The sequence below is a fragment of the Drosophila mojavensis genome, unplaced genomic scaffold (assembly GCF_018153725.1).
Source record: "Drosophila mojavensis isolate 15081-1352.22 unplaced genomic scaffold, ASM1815372v1 contig_277, whole genome shotgun sequence".
In the NCBI taxonomy this organism is placed as follows: domain Eukaryota; kingdom Metazoa; phylum Arthropoda; class Insecta; order Diptera; family Drosophilidae; genus Drosophila; species Drosophila mojavensis.
In genome coordinates this window covers 4,231,600-4,244,714 of record NW_025318822.1, presented here as the reverse complement: position 1 = coordinate 4,244,714, position 13,115 = coordinate 4,231,600, and the positions used below count along the sequence as shown (strand labels likewise).

The 13,115-nt window shown below is 35.2% G+C and overlaps 1 protein-coding gene across 5 annotated transcripts in view; it reads left to right on the top strand.

The window, feature by feature from the left end:
- The window catches only part of LOC6574314 (furin-like protease 1), a 173,644-nt gene that overhangs the window by 68,678 nt on the left and 91,851 nt on the right, over positions 1–13,115 (top strand). For all 5 annotated transcript variants that reach the window (XM_032727991.2, XM_032727990.2, XM_032727994.2 and 2 more), the window contains one exon: positions 12,048–12,081. The gene's annotated coding sequence lies outside the window, so the exon portion shown is untranslated. The remainder of the gene's footprint in view (positions 1–12,047; positions 12,082–13,115) is intronic.

Below are 13,115 nucleotides of genomic sequence, written 5' to 3'. Positions count from 1 at the left end.
AATAATTATATAAATGCGAATACCATTTAGTTACAAACTCTTTAAAATCTCGTTGTTGTTTTGCACATCGAAAGTCCTTAAAATGGATAGTGAAACGAGAATATCGTATATTTATTTTCAGTTTTTCTATATATGTAGATTGAATGTTTCATATGATATTCAAGTTGAGTGCGAGAATTCGTTTGCGATACATTTCATTATTTATTTAATTGTCTCTCTATTTATTTACCTGCACTTTGTGCGTGTGGGTGTGGCTGTGTGGGCGTATGTTGGTGCGTGTCAGTAAATTTATATTTATTTAGTTGTCCAATTTAATTTCCATTTACAAATTGCGCTTCGGAGCCCTGGAATTTGTTCACTTGTGTTCGTCGATATTTTCTCTGCTATTGTATTTCTTTTTTATTTATTTTTGTTGTATTTTCTTTGGGGTTTATTTTTCTGGCTATAAGGTATTCCATAGTTGATGTACGTGTTTTGTTAAGGGTTGGCAAACAATTAACAGAATTCGCACAGGTCTGTAACATTTTTTTTTGTTTTTTTACAATTTGGTATTTTTCGCAGATATTTTTACAGATGTTTTTCACAATTTGGGGATTTGAACTGTGAAACGGAATTGTTTTTTATTAGAGCTTGACGTGAGATGAATATTAAAAGAGATTTTGCTAGGATTGAAATGGGAGATACACAAGAGTCGATATAAAGGAAATTCCCATTTTGGTTCAGGATTTGTTTGGTTGTTCGGCGTTGAAGAGAAAATATAACAGAGAATGGAAACATTTTTGGAAAAAAAGAGGAATTTTGAACATAAACTGCATTTTATCGAGTAGTCGTTGGAATAATCTTGTAATCAATTTTGGATAACATACAGTTTTCTTAGTTATTGACACTAATACATAGATTTTAATTGTATATGCCAAACTGCCAAACTGTTAAGCGTATTTGATGTATTTGAGTTAACTGTGTGCATCTTTAGGAATTTGTGACATGTTTGTCTTGCGTTGCTTCTGCCCCACTTAAGCTGGGATCACCACAGGCCACAATCTCTGGCATAATTCATAAACATTTGCTTGCTCAGAAACATGTCACATTGCTGAACTAAACCGACTTCAACACTTTGCGGTCTTGCCAAGCACTTTACGTTACACGTAACACGTTACACTTGACAGCTGCCAGACCAAGCCCTCGTATCCTGGCTGGCAAAACATCCAGCTGTCGTTGCTAACAAAAGCATTACCCTAAACCTTTAACGAACTTTAGTCAGTTGCTAAATTATGAACAGGCTCCATTGGCTGCCGCACGGAAACTTGACCGCATGACAAGCTGAAAATGTTAAGTATTGCTGCTGGTCTTTGGTAAATGCCAGCAGAAGCCGCATCATGTCAAACACTCGATGGGCTGGTAGGCTAACGACAGCCTTTCATTTTAAGGATTATGGTCAACAATAAATTCCACAACTTTCTAATCAATTAGCCTTATAAATTTTACACTCAATTAGCCAAAGAAACGGTATTTAATCAGGATACTCACTTTAATTCACAATGGGTAGTTTGATTTGCAAGGGGTATTTATTTTTATATATTTTATTTCAATATTACTATTTTTAATTTTTAATTTTATTTATTTTTTGAGTTAAGTGGAAAATATTTTAAAAATGTTTTGCATAAATATAGAAACTATTATAAAATGGTGTAAATAAAAGTAAAGTGAAGTAATTTTACATTTCATGTTCAGCAAATATGATTAAGCTACATTATAGATAGTACTCAATCTAAAAATATTCCTATTAATGTCAGGAATATTGGGGCCAGGATATCTCCACTTCAATCAATGCTGTTTTTCTCACTTGTGTACGTTTTTCTTTTTCTTTGAATGGCTTAATTTGAGGCTTTGACACAATTTCTTTTATTCATTTATTTTCATTTTTATTTGTTGCCTTCTCTGCTTTGCCTCCCGTCGGAATTTGACTCACCGCACATAATTTCCAATTAGGCTTCACGATGCGGCATGAAAATGAGTAAGTCGGGCATTTTACGCCGTACAGCATCATAAATAATTGAATAACTTACTCATTTCAGCGTTGAGTTGCACTCACAGTTCCCCAGGCGAACACAATTCCATGGCAGGCGCCATTTTTCTTGTAGTTGGCATTTTGCTTGCCCGAACAGGCTCTTATCTAATGCTGACATGCACATTATGCTCGCACTCTCTCGTTTCCCTCACTCTCTCGCTCTATCTCTCTCTCTCTCTGTCCCTTTCACTCTTTCTTGCTTAAATTTGTCACAATTTAGCTGAAACGAAAGTTGCTGGAAGTTTTGTCTCGTCTTCAGCTGATTTGCTTACTTTCCACTCGTCTCTTTTTCATTTTGCTGGCTGTTTATCAATCATTATGTCCTTCGCTACGGAGTCTCATTATTGTTAGCCCTTATCACCTGGACTTTCCCTAGCTCTTTCTTGTTGACCATCTCGGTCTCTCTCACTTGCTGGCTTCTTTTTGCTCCATTCGCGTAATTGCTTTATGCTCTGATTTATGTTTATCTTTCAGTCATTTTTTTACATTTACCTTTATCGCGCCGTAGCACAGTTTGACCTTATTCCTTTAAACTTAATTTTGTCGGTGGCTGTAGGTGTATGTATGTATGTGTGTGGGGGTACAAAAGCTTAAAGGTAATGTTTTGCTAACATAAAGGGTGTCAGAGACAGAAATTCTATTGTTTGACTTAAAGAGAATGTGAAGAGTGCGAAACATATATATTTCATCAATATATTCATTATATATACTAATCATTATTACAATTTATCGATATTTTTCAATTTTCAACTATCGATATTTTTCAATTATAGCCTAAGAAATAAACTCGAATCGAAAAACTCAAAAGGAGTGAACAGGTCTGAATAGCATATATAAAGAGAAAAGTATACAGCAATCGAGAAGAGGAACACGACAAGAAAATAAATTAGATGCGACTAGAAAGCAGAGAGCATAAGAAGAAACAAGAGAAGTAAAGCAATAAAAAAGTCAAGAGGCGTAAAGGAAAGAGGGAAAGAAGTCAAGATGATAGAAGATAAGAAAACAAAAATGAACGGGAGAAAGGCAAGAAAAAATGAGTAGAATAAAGAGAATCTTGAATGGTGCGGAATTATAAGGCATACCAATAATTTATCGATTAAAACTTTGCCTTTTTTTGCCACACCCTGTTTCATACTGGACAATCATCATAAAAGTGGCGTTAGTGTGCTGCAGTCTGCCTGCAAATGGTCTCACCTGCTGGCAGTTGCTACACACACCCACACACACAGACACACACTCACACACACATAGTGTTATCCTTTCAAATTTTCACAGTAAGCCGCACGATGTTTATGGCTTAGTGATGGCTAGCTGATGGCATTTTCTTACGGCCATTCTTATCGATATTTATGTGTGGTATACAGATGGTAATCTATAGTTTGGCATCATAATTACACGCATGTGAAGCTCTGCTTCATGATTGCAGTTTATGCCATGCACGTAATGTGTAAATCGCACAGCAATTAATGAGTGCGTCTCTTATTCTTTGTGGAGCAATTCTCTGCTTCATTGTGACAGTTGTGCGCGATTATTCCATAAAGCACGCAGAAAACATTGCAAATTATAAAGTATATAAAATGTGAGAGCCTGACTCGACAATGCTCAGTGTCTTTATAGTAATGGATAATTACAGATAAAATGCAAGAGCCTTTAAAGAGAAGCTGTCAAACTGGATGAAAAAATGCATAAAAACTTTTAAATTTCTTGTCAACTACTTAAAATTTGATTTTTAGTTGCCGGTAAACCGCTATTTAAGCAGTGCCAGTTTTTTTTTGGTACGTGCACATACTCTGCGTTGCATTTCCATAGGGTATACGCGGAGCAGCAGCACGCAAGCTTTGTGTTCGCTATGTTTCCCTTGGCTCCAAATTAAATAAAAATACAATCAAGCGACGCGTCGTGGCTCGCACTGCCACTGTGTCTTCTCGCTGATGTCTGCGTGACTCAGCATTAATCTGCTGGACTCCAGCAGCACTTGCTCTCGCACTCTCTCAATCTCTCTCTGTCAGTTTGTCTCTGTCTCGCTCTAACCATATTGCATAACTAGTGTGTGGGAGAATGTCTGCTTGCGTACGTGCCTGCAACACCTAAATGTATGCAACAATAGTTTTGCCATGGCTGCGTCCAGTGAGACTCGTAGAGATTCGTCCGTGCAACGCCTGAGTATGAATGCCGCTCAAATTGAAATTCTTTATACATGCGGTATACAGTGTGTTCTGTTTATCTAAGCGCTCCGACTCCTGCACTTCCACTTACCCTTTAGTTCCGTTTTGGCACTGCCTCCGTCGCTCACTGTCTGTCTAGCTGTCTAGTGCTGTTGCCCCGGCCGCCCCCGACGCTCCCAGCTGCCTGTCCGTCAGTCTGTGCAGTTAAAGTTTTGTCAGCCCTAATGTATGCAAGGGTTTTGTGAGCTTAAAAGTGTTCAGCATGCATCTTTTATAAATGCACTTGAGTTGTATGTATGTGTGTGTTTGTGTTGTTTTTTTTTTTTTTTTGCTTTTATTTCATGCATGCTAGTTAATATATGGGCTTACCTATATTTAAAAAACTAAAAAAAAATAAAAGACATAACAATAATAATGTTTATTGAAGCCACGCGAAAAAAATTTTTTTTTATGATTTTTTATATTCTGTTACAGACTACAAAAAAAAAGTTAATGAATAAAATAAAATAAAATAAATAAATAAATGCCTTTATTTATACTTGGATATAATATATCTAAAAAACTGTTCTAAAATTAGAAAAAAAATATTATTATTTAAAAATATATTATGAAAATATTATTTATATATTATATATAATTTTTATATTTGGTATTATATTTTTTATATATAGATTTTTTTTTTTAATATTTTCTATAAAATTACAATGCATTTTTTTATTTGAAGAATTTTTGGTTGACAAAACACTTTGTTTCTGGGACGATTTGAAGTCATATATTCATATGTAAATATATCTATATTATAAAGTGTATAAATAATGCTCACTTCGTTTACAGGGTAATTTTCAGTTTGGCATTGGCCAATTAACTGTATCCATAACTGTCAATCATTGCCAGCAAAAATGCCATAACATAACGCACTCTAATTGAACTCTATGAGCTCATATGTTATGCATATGTCCGGTATGCGTTATAAGCACCTGCATCTGGGCACATACACCTACATATGCATGTAGCATACTTGTCCTGCAGCTATGCAAAACGTATTTGTAATTGATATTTTCATTGTCATTGAAATGTGACATTTTTGCTATCGTTTGCATTTAAATGACAATAACAAGGGCAAGAGACTAACTGCTCGCATATCACATATCTTCTGTTCGTTTGACAGCTGCCCTGAAACATAATAAAAAGAATATGGTTGCGTATGAGCATGTGTGTGTGTGTTTGTGTCGATGGCTGCTATGTTTTCCTTTGTAGTTTTACCTGTTTGCCTAGCACTTCATTATGATATGCTGTCTGTTGTTTGCATGTAAAAAAAAAAATTATTCGTTTTAATTAAAAAGAATTTGCATTGCATATTTTAGGACGTGGAGCACCTGGCACTCGCACAAACACATACACCCAGAGCTAAAATCCGAAGTGCACTACACACAGAGAGGGAGATAGAAATAGAGAGTGAGTGGGAGAGAGTTACATAGACGAACATTAGTTCATTTATTTCGGCACTGCCTGCAATTCAATTAGTGTGCACACACAACAAAAATTAACACACATACACACACACATATACAAACACACATAGTCACATTTTAATTAAATAAATTCTGTGCGTTTCCTGATGTCATAAACCCAGCTGTGCAGCAGCCATAGAGGCATGAAAATGAAAACATTTAACCGTTGCTTGCGTTACAAGCACCCAAAAAGGGTTTAGGCGGAGGCAGGAATCCAGAGAAGAGGATAACTGCATTTGGTTAGTTGTTTGCAACGAATGCAGAGAAAATTGCCTGCAGCCGCAGCTGTTGACTGCTTCGGCTGCCTGGGCTGTCTCTCTGTCTGTCTGCTCTGGCAGTACTGCCGTTAGTCCTTAACAGATTTCGAGCCTTACCTATAGTTTTATATAAACAACTATGTGTGTGTGTGTGTGTGTGTCGGAGTGTCATCTTGCGGCTGCATTGCTGCACACATAATCAAATTTGAGCTGACTTTACTCTGCGACTCGTTAGTGCCGCATCACGTGACACAATTTGTTTTTCACTCAGGTTGCGTTTAACTGAGCTGACGAACGTAGCTTCTAGACTCTATAGTGGGAATTTCAATTTCGGTTCTTAGTTAGCCCAATAATTATGCTCAATTAATAGCTGCAGATAATTTAGTCTGATTAAGATGAACTAGAGATTCGCCTTGTGTAAGATAAAATTGCCAGAAATTCTAAGAAATTGATATGTGAGAGCTGGAACAGAAATTTGAGAGCGATTCGAGAGCTCGACTAATTTAAGAGAACTATTTTAATTTATTTTTCATAGTGTAGAAAACTTAGGTAAGTAATGAGCATATAATTCTGAAAATTCAATAACTTAAAAGCAAACTAATCTTAGACAAAATTTCTCCTAGTTTAAATATTATATGGAATACAAATTGACTCTCTAATTTGATTTGCATAGGCCTCCATGTAAGGCCAAATATTTATTTGGCAATTTGCTCTACTAGTGCATCTCTCTCCCTCTGGTTCATGCAAATATTTGAATGCAAACCGAACGATTGTCAGCCCTGTCCTACCCAGCTGCCCACAACAATTGCTGGCTAATTAGGCAACATTTTTATGGTCCATTTGGAGCTTGGCCAGGCGAGGCCTTTGGCCCACAGATAGCAACGAATGCCTCTGGGCTGTGGCCAAAACTTAACTTTGCTTTACTTGTATTTTATGGCATTGCATCGCATAGTAAATTATTGTTATTATTATTTCGTAGAAGGCATGGGGGAGTACGTCGAGGGCGGCAGTTCTGGTTGTGCGGACATCAGCTGCATTTGCTGGCTGGCTGGTCAATGTGGTCATCCAGTGTCGAAAGTAAATACTAAGCAGATTTGATAAAGCCACCATAAGCCGGCTGGAGTTGGCAAATGGACTTTGAGGCTTTCAGGCGCTTGCTCTCAAAATTACAGAGCCAGCAAATAATTATTTGTACAAATACATATGTAGATGTTCTGAGCAGCCGCCTTGGGTCGAGCATAATTGCCTGTGGCTTTGTCATTGGGCTGTCGACACTTCATTTTGTGCATAACATATATATAATATTTGACAGACAGGCAATGAAATTTGCCTCTTGTGTCGATTTTCTTGAAATGTGGTATTTCATTATATTTGTGTGTAAAATTTTATATAAATCTGTTTACTTCCTTTGAGCATAAGCAAATGAAGCTAGATTAATCTAGATTTAAATATTAAATGATTTCCCTTTAGAGAAAATACTTACATATGTCTTCACTTCAAAGTGTTGAGCAATCTTAAACAGTGTTGGGCAACATTTATGCTAATAATCGATAACTTATTAGTAGAACATGTATACCTTTAAAAGAAGGAAATTATTTCTAAAGTGAATTTAATTTGAGACACACTCGAATGTTTTCATTAGCTCTCAAACAGTATTTTTCAAATTAATATTTAATATTTTTAATATGCAAATACACTATGCAAGAATGGAATCCAAAAGCTGCGTGGCATCTAAAAACCAGGTTAAAACTTAGCTCATTTGAACAATGTTTTTGTGTATTTATTTTTGTATTTTTTTTATTTGACTGAACTGAACTAATTTTACTCTCGCTGCTGTTCTCCCGCTCCGGCCCTCGACTCGAACGAGCAACAACAATGCGAATAATATAATAATAAAGCTTTAGCAAAAGTTGAACCATATAAAAATACATATACATACAATGGGTGTGTATATGTATGTGTGCATGCGTAAAGGTATGTACACTATAAACGGCTAAAGCTTAAGGTAAGCAACATGCTCGTTCATAGGGGCCTCTGAGGGGAGTGGTCTTTCAATTTAATGCTTCGTTACCTTTTTTGGAGCGAACGTTGAAACATTTTCAAGCGGCCCAAAAGTACTTGGGTAACAAGTTTCAAGTGTGCTCACAACGAGGCATACGAAAGGAAATCGAGCTACCCGAAAAATTGGTGAGCCTTTTATTGTCCAGGACTTTCGCCTGAAAGCTATCCATAAAACAATAACTGGAAGATTTATTGCATGGCTACCTTTGTGATTCTTTGCCTCTGTTTAGGCTTTACGGTAACATTTTTAATAATATGAGTTTAGAATATTCAAGCGCTTCGAGCTATGGGCGTAGATTTTGCTGAACATAATACGAAAGTATTGCAAACAGAAAAAAGTTCAGATCTAATTTCTGGGAATTGAGAGTAGATGGGTTAGCGTAAGGTAATACGGAGAAAATGGTCAAATAAGCATTAACAATGTTACTCGATGCCAAGCTCAGTGTGGCCAGAGGCTAAACTGCAAGGAAGAGAAAGGTGAGAGAGGAAGCACGAAGAGTGGAAAGAGAAAAGAAAAATGTAATTAGCATGAGGCAATAACACTCAAGATGCTGAAAGCAGAGTATGAAAAAGGAAGACATTTATATTTTCTACTTAAGAAAGCTCGCAAAAAGGAAGCTAGTTCATGGTTCGTCTAGAAAATATATTAATGATCATTTAATATATAAAGGTATTTCAATAAAATGAAACCAAGTTTAAGTATTGTTTATCAGAAAATAATTACAAGGTTTTATATTATCTAGTTCATAAAGATTTATCTATAAAAGGATATTATTATTAATAATATAATGATTATTATGATTTTTAATATTATAATATTTTCTAGCAGTTCTGAATAGAGTTAAATACATAAAGGAAATAATAGAAGAGAAGAAAGTTATAAATGAAACTTATAGTTCGCTCATATAAACTAGATCATTAATGTTAATGTCAACGAATTATATCCGATTTCATCTTAAGACGCTCGTTAATTCTTGACATTAAACAGTTATTAGCATTATCGTTGCATTGCCCCAAGCAATCTGGATGTTGATTAATTTAAATTCTTAGGTTTTATTATTTGAGAACGGCTCATATGAACGCCTCGTTCGCACCCCTGGGGCCACTTCACATGCACGGCAGTGGGAAGGCAGCAAATATGTATAATTTGAACAATGTTAATAAAATGAATTTGCATGCATAATTAACCAGATATGTCCCCTGCAATTTGCTGGCCCATCTAGCCATGAGCTGACAGCTCAAGAGCGCGGCCTACGCCCCGCGGCTATGATGCATGTGTGACATTAGCGCGAACATCACCCTAAATAGCTCATTCATATCAGTGGGTGGGCCGCCACCATGCCCACTGCTTAAAACGAAATTAAGGCAATTGGGAGAATGCCTAATGTGAGGTTAGCATATAAATGGCCCACTTCTGTGGACTTGCTTATCTTCACTTCGCACTTAAAGCGAGGTTTTGGTAATGTTGAGTGAATTATTTTAAAATAAGTATATTCAAGGTAATTTTTATTCTTAAATGAAGCAATTATATCATCATTATTCAAAGATTCAACGAGCTATATTATTATACATATGTCAAGTATTCCAGCCTTAAGCAAAGGATTATTCAAGTATTCTCTGCTTCGCCATTTACAGCTTATTAAACTAAAGAACTTGCTAATGGTAATAAAGAAATTCAACAGAATTTCCCTAGGATTTTCTACCTTCTTCTGCATTTAGCCTTGAATAAACTTTTATTTTCTCATTTTTTGCTGAGCTCCTCCATCGCTCATTCAGTCTTTCAGTTTATTAGCTCACTATTACCGCGTTCCCTCGATTATGGCTTTAACTTTTGATTCTTTAAACAGTCTTTTCTGGATTGTTTTCATTCCTCTCGTATTTCTCACATTCAACTTGTTTTTTTTTTTTTACTTCTCGCGAAACTCGCCGCAAAAGTGAATAAACCTTTATGACTGCAGCAGACGCGTTTGTTCTTTTCGTGATTCACGGCCTTTTGAATTTATATTTATGATTTGCACTACGCCGTTAGCCAACTTTGAGTTGGTCTCATTTTGGCCAATTAAGTTCTTCTCTTGCCATAAAGAAGGCTAGTGGCTTCTCCATTACCAAATTAGTTGTGGCCTTTCCTGAACATTGGATTCTTTTTTTTTATTTTTTACAAAGCTATGCCTGTAATTTAAAGCGGCCAGCCGCAATCAGTAAAACTTTAAACTAACCTTTTTGTATATATTTATATATGTATATATGTTTGTCTCTTACCACAAGTTAGCTTGGCTTGAGTTAGTTAAGACTGTTTTATTCAATTTTGGCTTCCTTGTCTTGAACTTGGCCAAGTTGAAGCAAGTCAAGCATCTCTCAACTGGAAGCAGTGTAGGCAACTTCTAAAGCCTATTACCTATTATTGCCTTTTCATAATTAATTGAGCCGAATAAGTTTGCAGTTAATTAAAGTGAATTATAAATTCAAAGTCGAATTATTGATTTGCTCATTGTCTAAACTGATAACTTTGCATTTATAATACATTTCTATTGCAATTAGTAATAGATCCAATTATCATTAGCATCGATTTTGTTTAAGCTCTATGTCAATGTCAATATAAAATCTTTATATACATTTTTAAATATATATTTTAAGCTTCTTAATATATATTTTAATAGTTTTTTAAACTTAAATATTTTTTTTTAAAAATATTATATACATCTATAACTATTTTTTACCGATTTACAATTCTGATTGACTTAAAACATGTTTCGGAACATATATTCCGTTGTAAAAATTTCGCACTAAAAATGATTTTTTAGCAAAAAAGCGTTCAATTTGGTTTACATTTCATTTTGCTTAAATAAAAATGTTAATTTTTTGTAGAGGTAGATAAAACTGAATTCACTGTCCTCCTCTCCCAGCTGACTCTTTAAGTATCATCGATTGCGGCAGCTGCCAAAGTACCTTCCTCGCTTTTTTTTTTAGAGTAATGGATAAGGTATCAATATACGAAAAAAGTTGCGATATTTTTTATAGCCAACATCAGCATTCTTTCGCTAGCCCGCGGGCACAGCGATGGGCGGGGGAGGAGCTGAATAAAGGAACACCATGGGGGATCAGCATTAACATCCTTCACATCTTTTACGTTGTCATTGATGAATTTAGCATTTGGCTGTCAACGCTTTTTAACTGCTCTACTTTTATATTCAGAGATGTTATAACAATGGTCGTGAAAAGTCATTAAAAATGAACATATCCGACTGTGGGCAAATAATAGGGTAGCTACGTAGTTCAGCTAATGTGGTACGGATCAAGCCCAATTTCAATAAATATTAATAATAATAAATTTAACATGACAACAAGATTTTCAAGTTAGATTACATGCATATTACATACCTATTGCATACTTATAATATATAACATATTACATATTGCATACAGAAGATATTCATATTATATCATCAACATATTAATAGATATGTTATATATAGGTATAGATATAAAATCGTATTCATCTCATTAAATTGGAATTTCAATTTTAGATTTTTTTAAACAGATACCATAAATGTGAAAAGTTTTTGCCAGTTAGGGTATTTCTGCTTTGTCTGCCTTCAAGTTTTTTTCTTTTGTTCTTTGCTTTGTATTTTTGTCATTTTTAATATGCAAGCCATTTGCCATAGATATGCGGCTATTGAGATACTTTTTGTAACTTTGTGCGTGTGTGTGTGTGTGTGTATTTCAAAGCGGGCAACAACTGGGGGCTCGCCGTTTTACGGTTTCATTTGGCTGCCATTAACCATAAAATGGTTGTCATCCCAGATGGGCGAAAGCTGCGCCATTTGAGAAAAGAGCACTGTTTCGTAATTATGCTCTTAAAAAATGCATAAAAAGTCTTTAAAAATTGCTTGGCAACTTGAATTTGTATCTATTTTTTATGGTTTTGATATTTCCTTATGCTTCCTACATATTTTTAACGAAGTTGTTTCATTTGTTCTCCTTGCAGCGCTCCTTGATTGCAATTGCGTTTTATTTTGAAGGTAAGTGCAGCAATTTTTCTCATTTGATAACTAAATTTAGTTAATTATTTCAATTAAACTAAACTTTAATATGAGAAATATTCTCTAACTAAATTATGTAATATTTAAATTTTTGGGAATTTTATTTAATCAGTTCACTGCAAAATGTTGTGAAAAACTTTACGCTCTTGGTCGGATTGCTATTAGAGGTTGAATTTCGTTTAAAATGTTCAGGGAAATTATAAAACACTTTTTTCTATCATTTAACTTTGTGACCTCAGCGTGCAGCCAACTCATTAGGAAAACCCCAACCCCCCTCTCCCCTCACTCGACTTCTGCCTTTGGTCGGTCGCCAGCCAAGAGAAAAAAAAAATAAAACTGGCTCGGCAAATTTCTTGGCCGAAACCAAAATTTTAATTGCACACGGAAAATTTAACGCCACGGAATATGCAGCGAATTTCGCCTAATTGCAATTGCCTTGCACTAAATTTACCCAACTGACCCAATGAAGCATGCCACGCCCATTTCACAATCGCCCATCCTGACAATCACCGAAGTAGAAAACGCAGCGTCAAACGTAAAGCCAAAATGTAATTTAAAATTTTTGTGTGACGTTAGCACGAGACTCATTCCAATTTCGATTTGAATAGACTTGACTCGGGTAGAGTATTATGTGGAATTGGGCATACCAGAGGCAGACCATAAAATAGAAACCGAATAAAGTGGTATTACGCTTAGTTCCCTTTGGGTATTTGCGTACTTTGGTTGATGTAAAATTAATGTTTTCTGAGACTCGGTGCCAATAAAGAGATTTGTATTAGAATAAAGCAAATTATTTTATTTTATAGCTATATATTTCAGTTAAATTAGCCTAGGAAATAAATAGAACTTTTCATGCAAAACAAGCTTTAACTTTAATCTATTATGATTTATATTCTAAAATGAATATGAAGTGGATTCAATTAGAGAAAGCAGAGAATATTTAAGCCAGAGAGGAGTCATGGCCAGTGTTGGAAAATGAACTATGGATAATTTGAATATTTTTAAAGAAAATA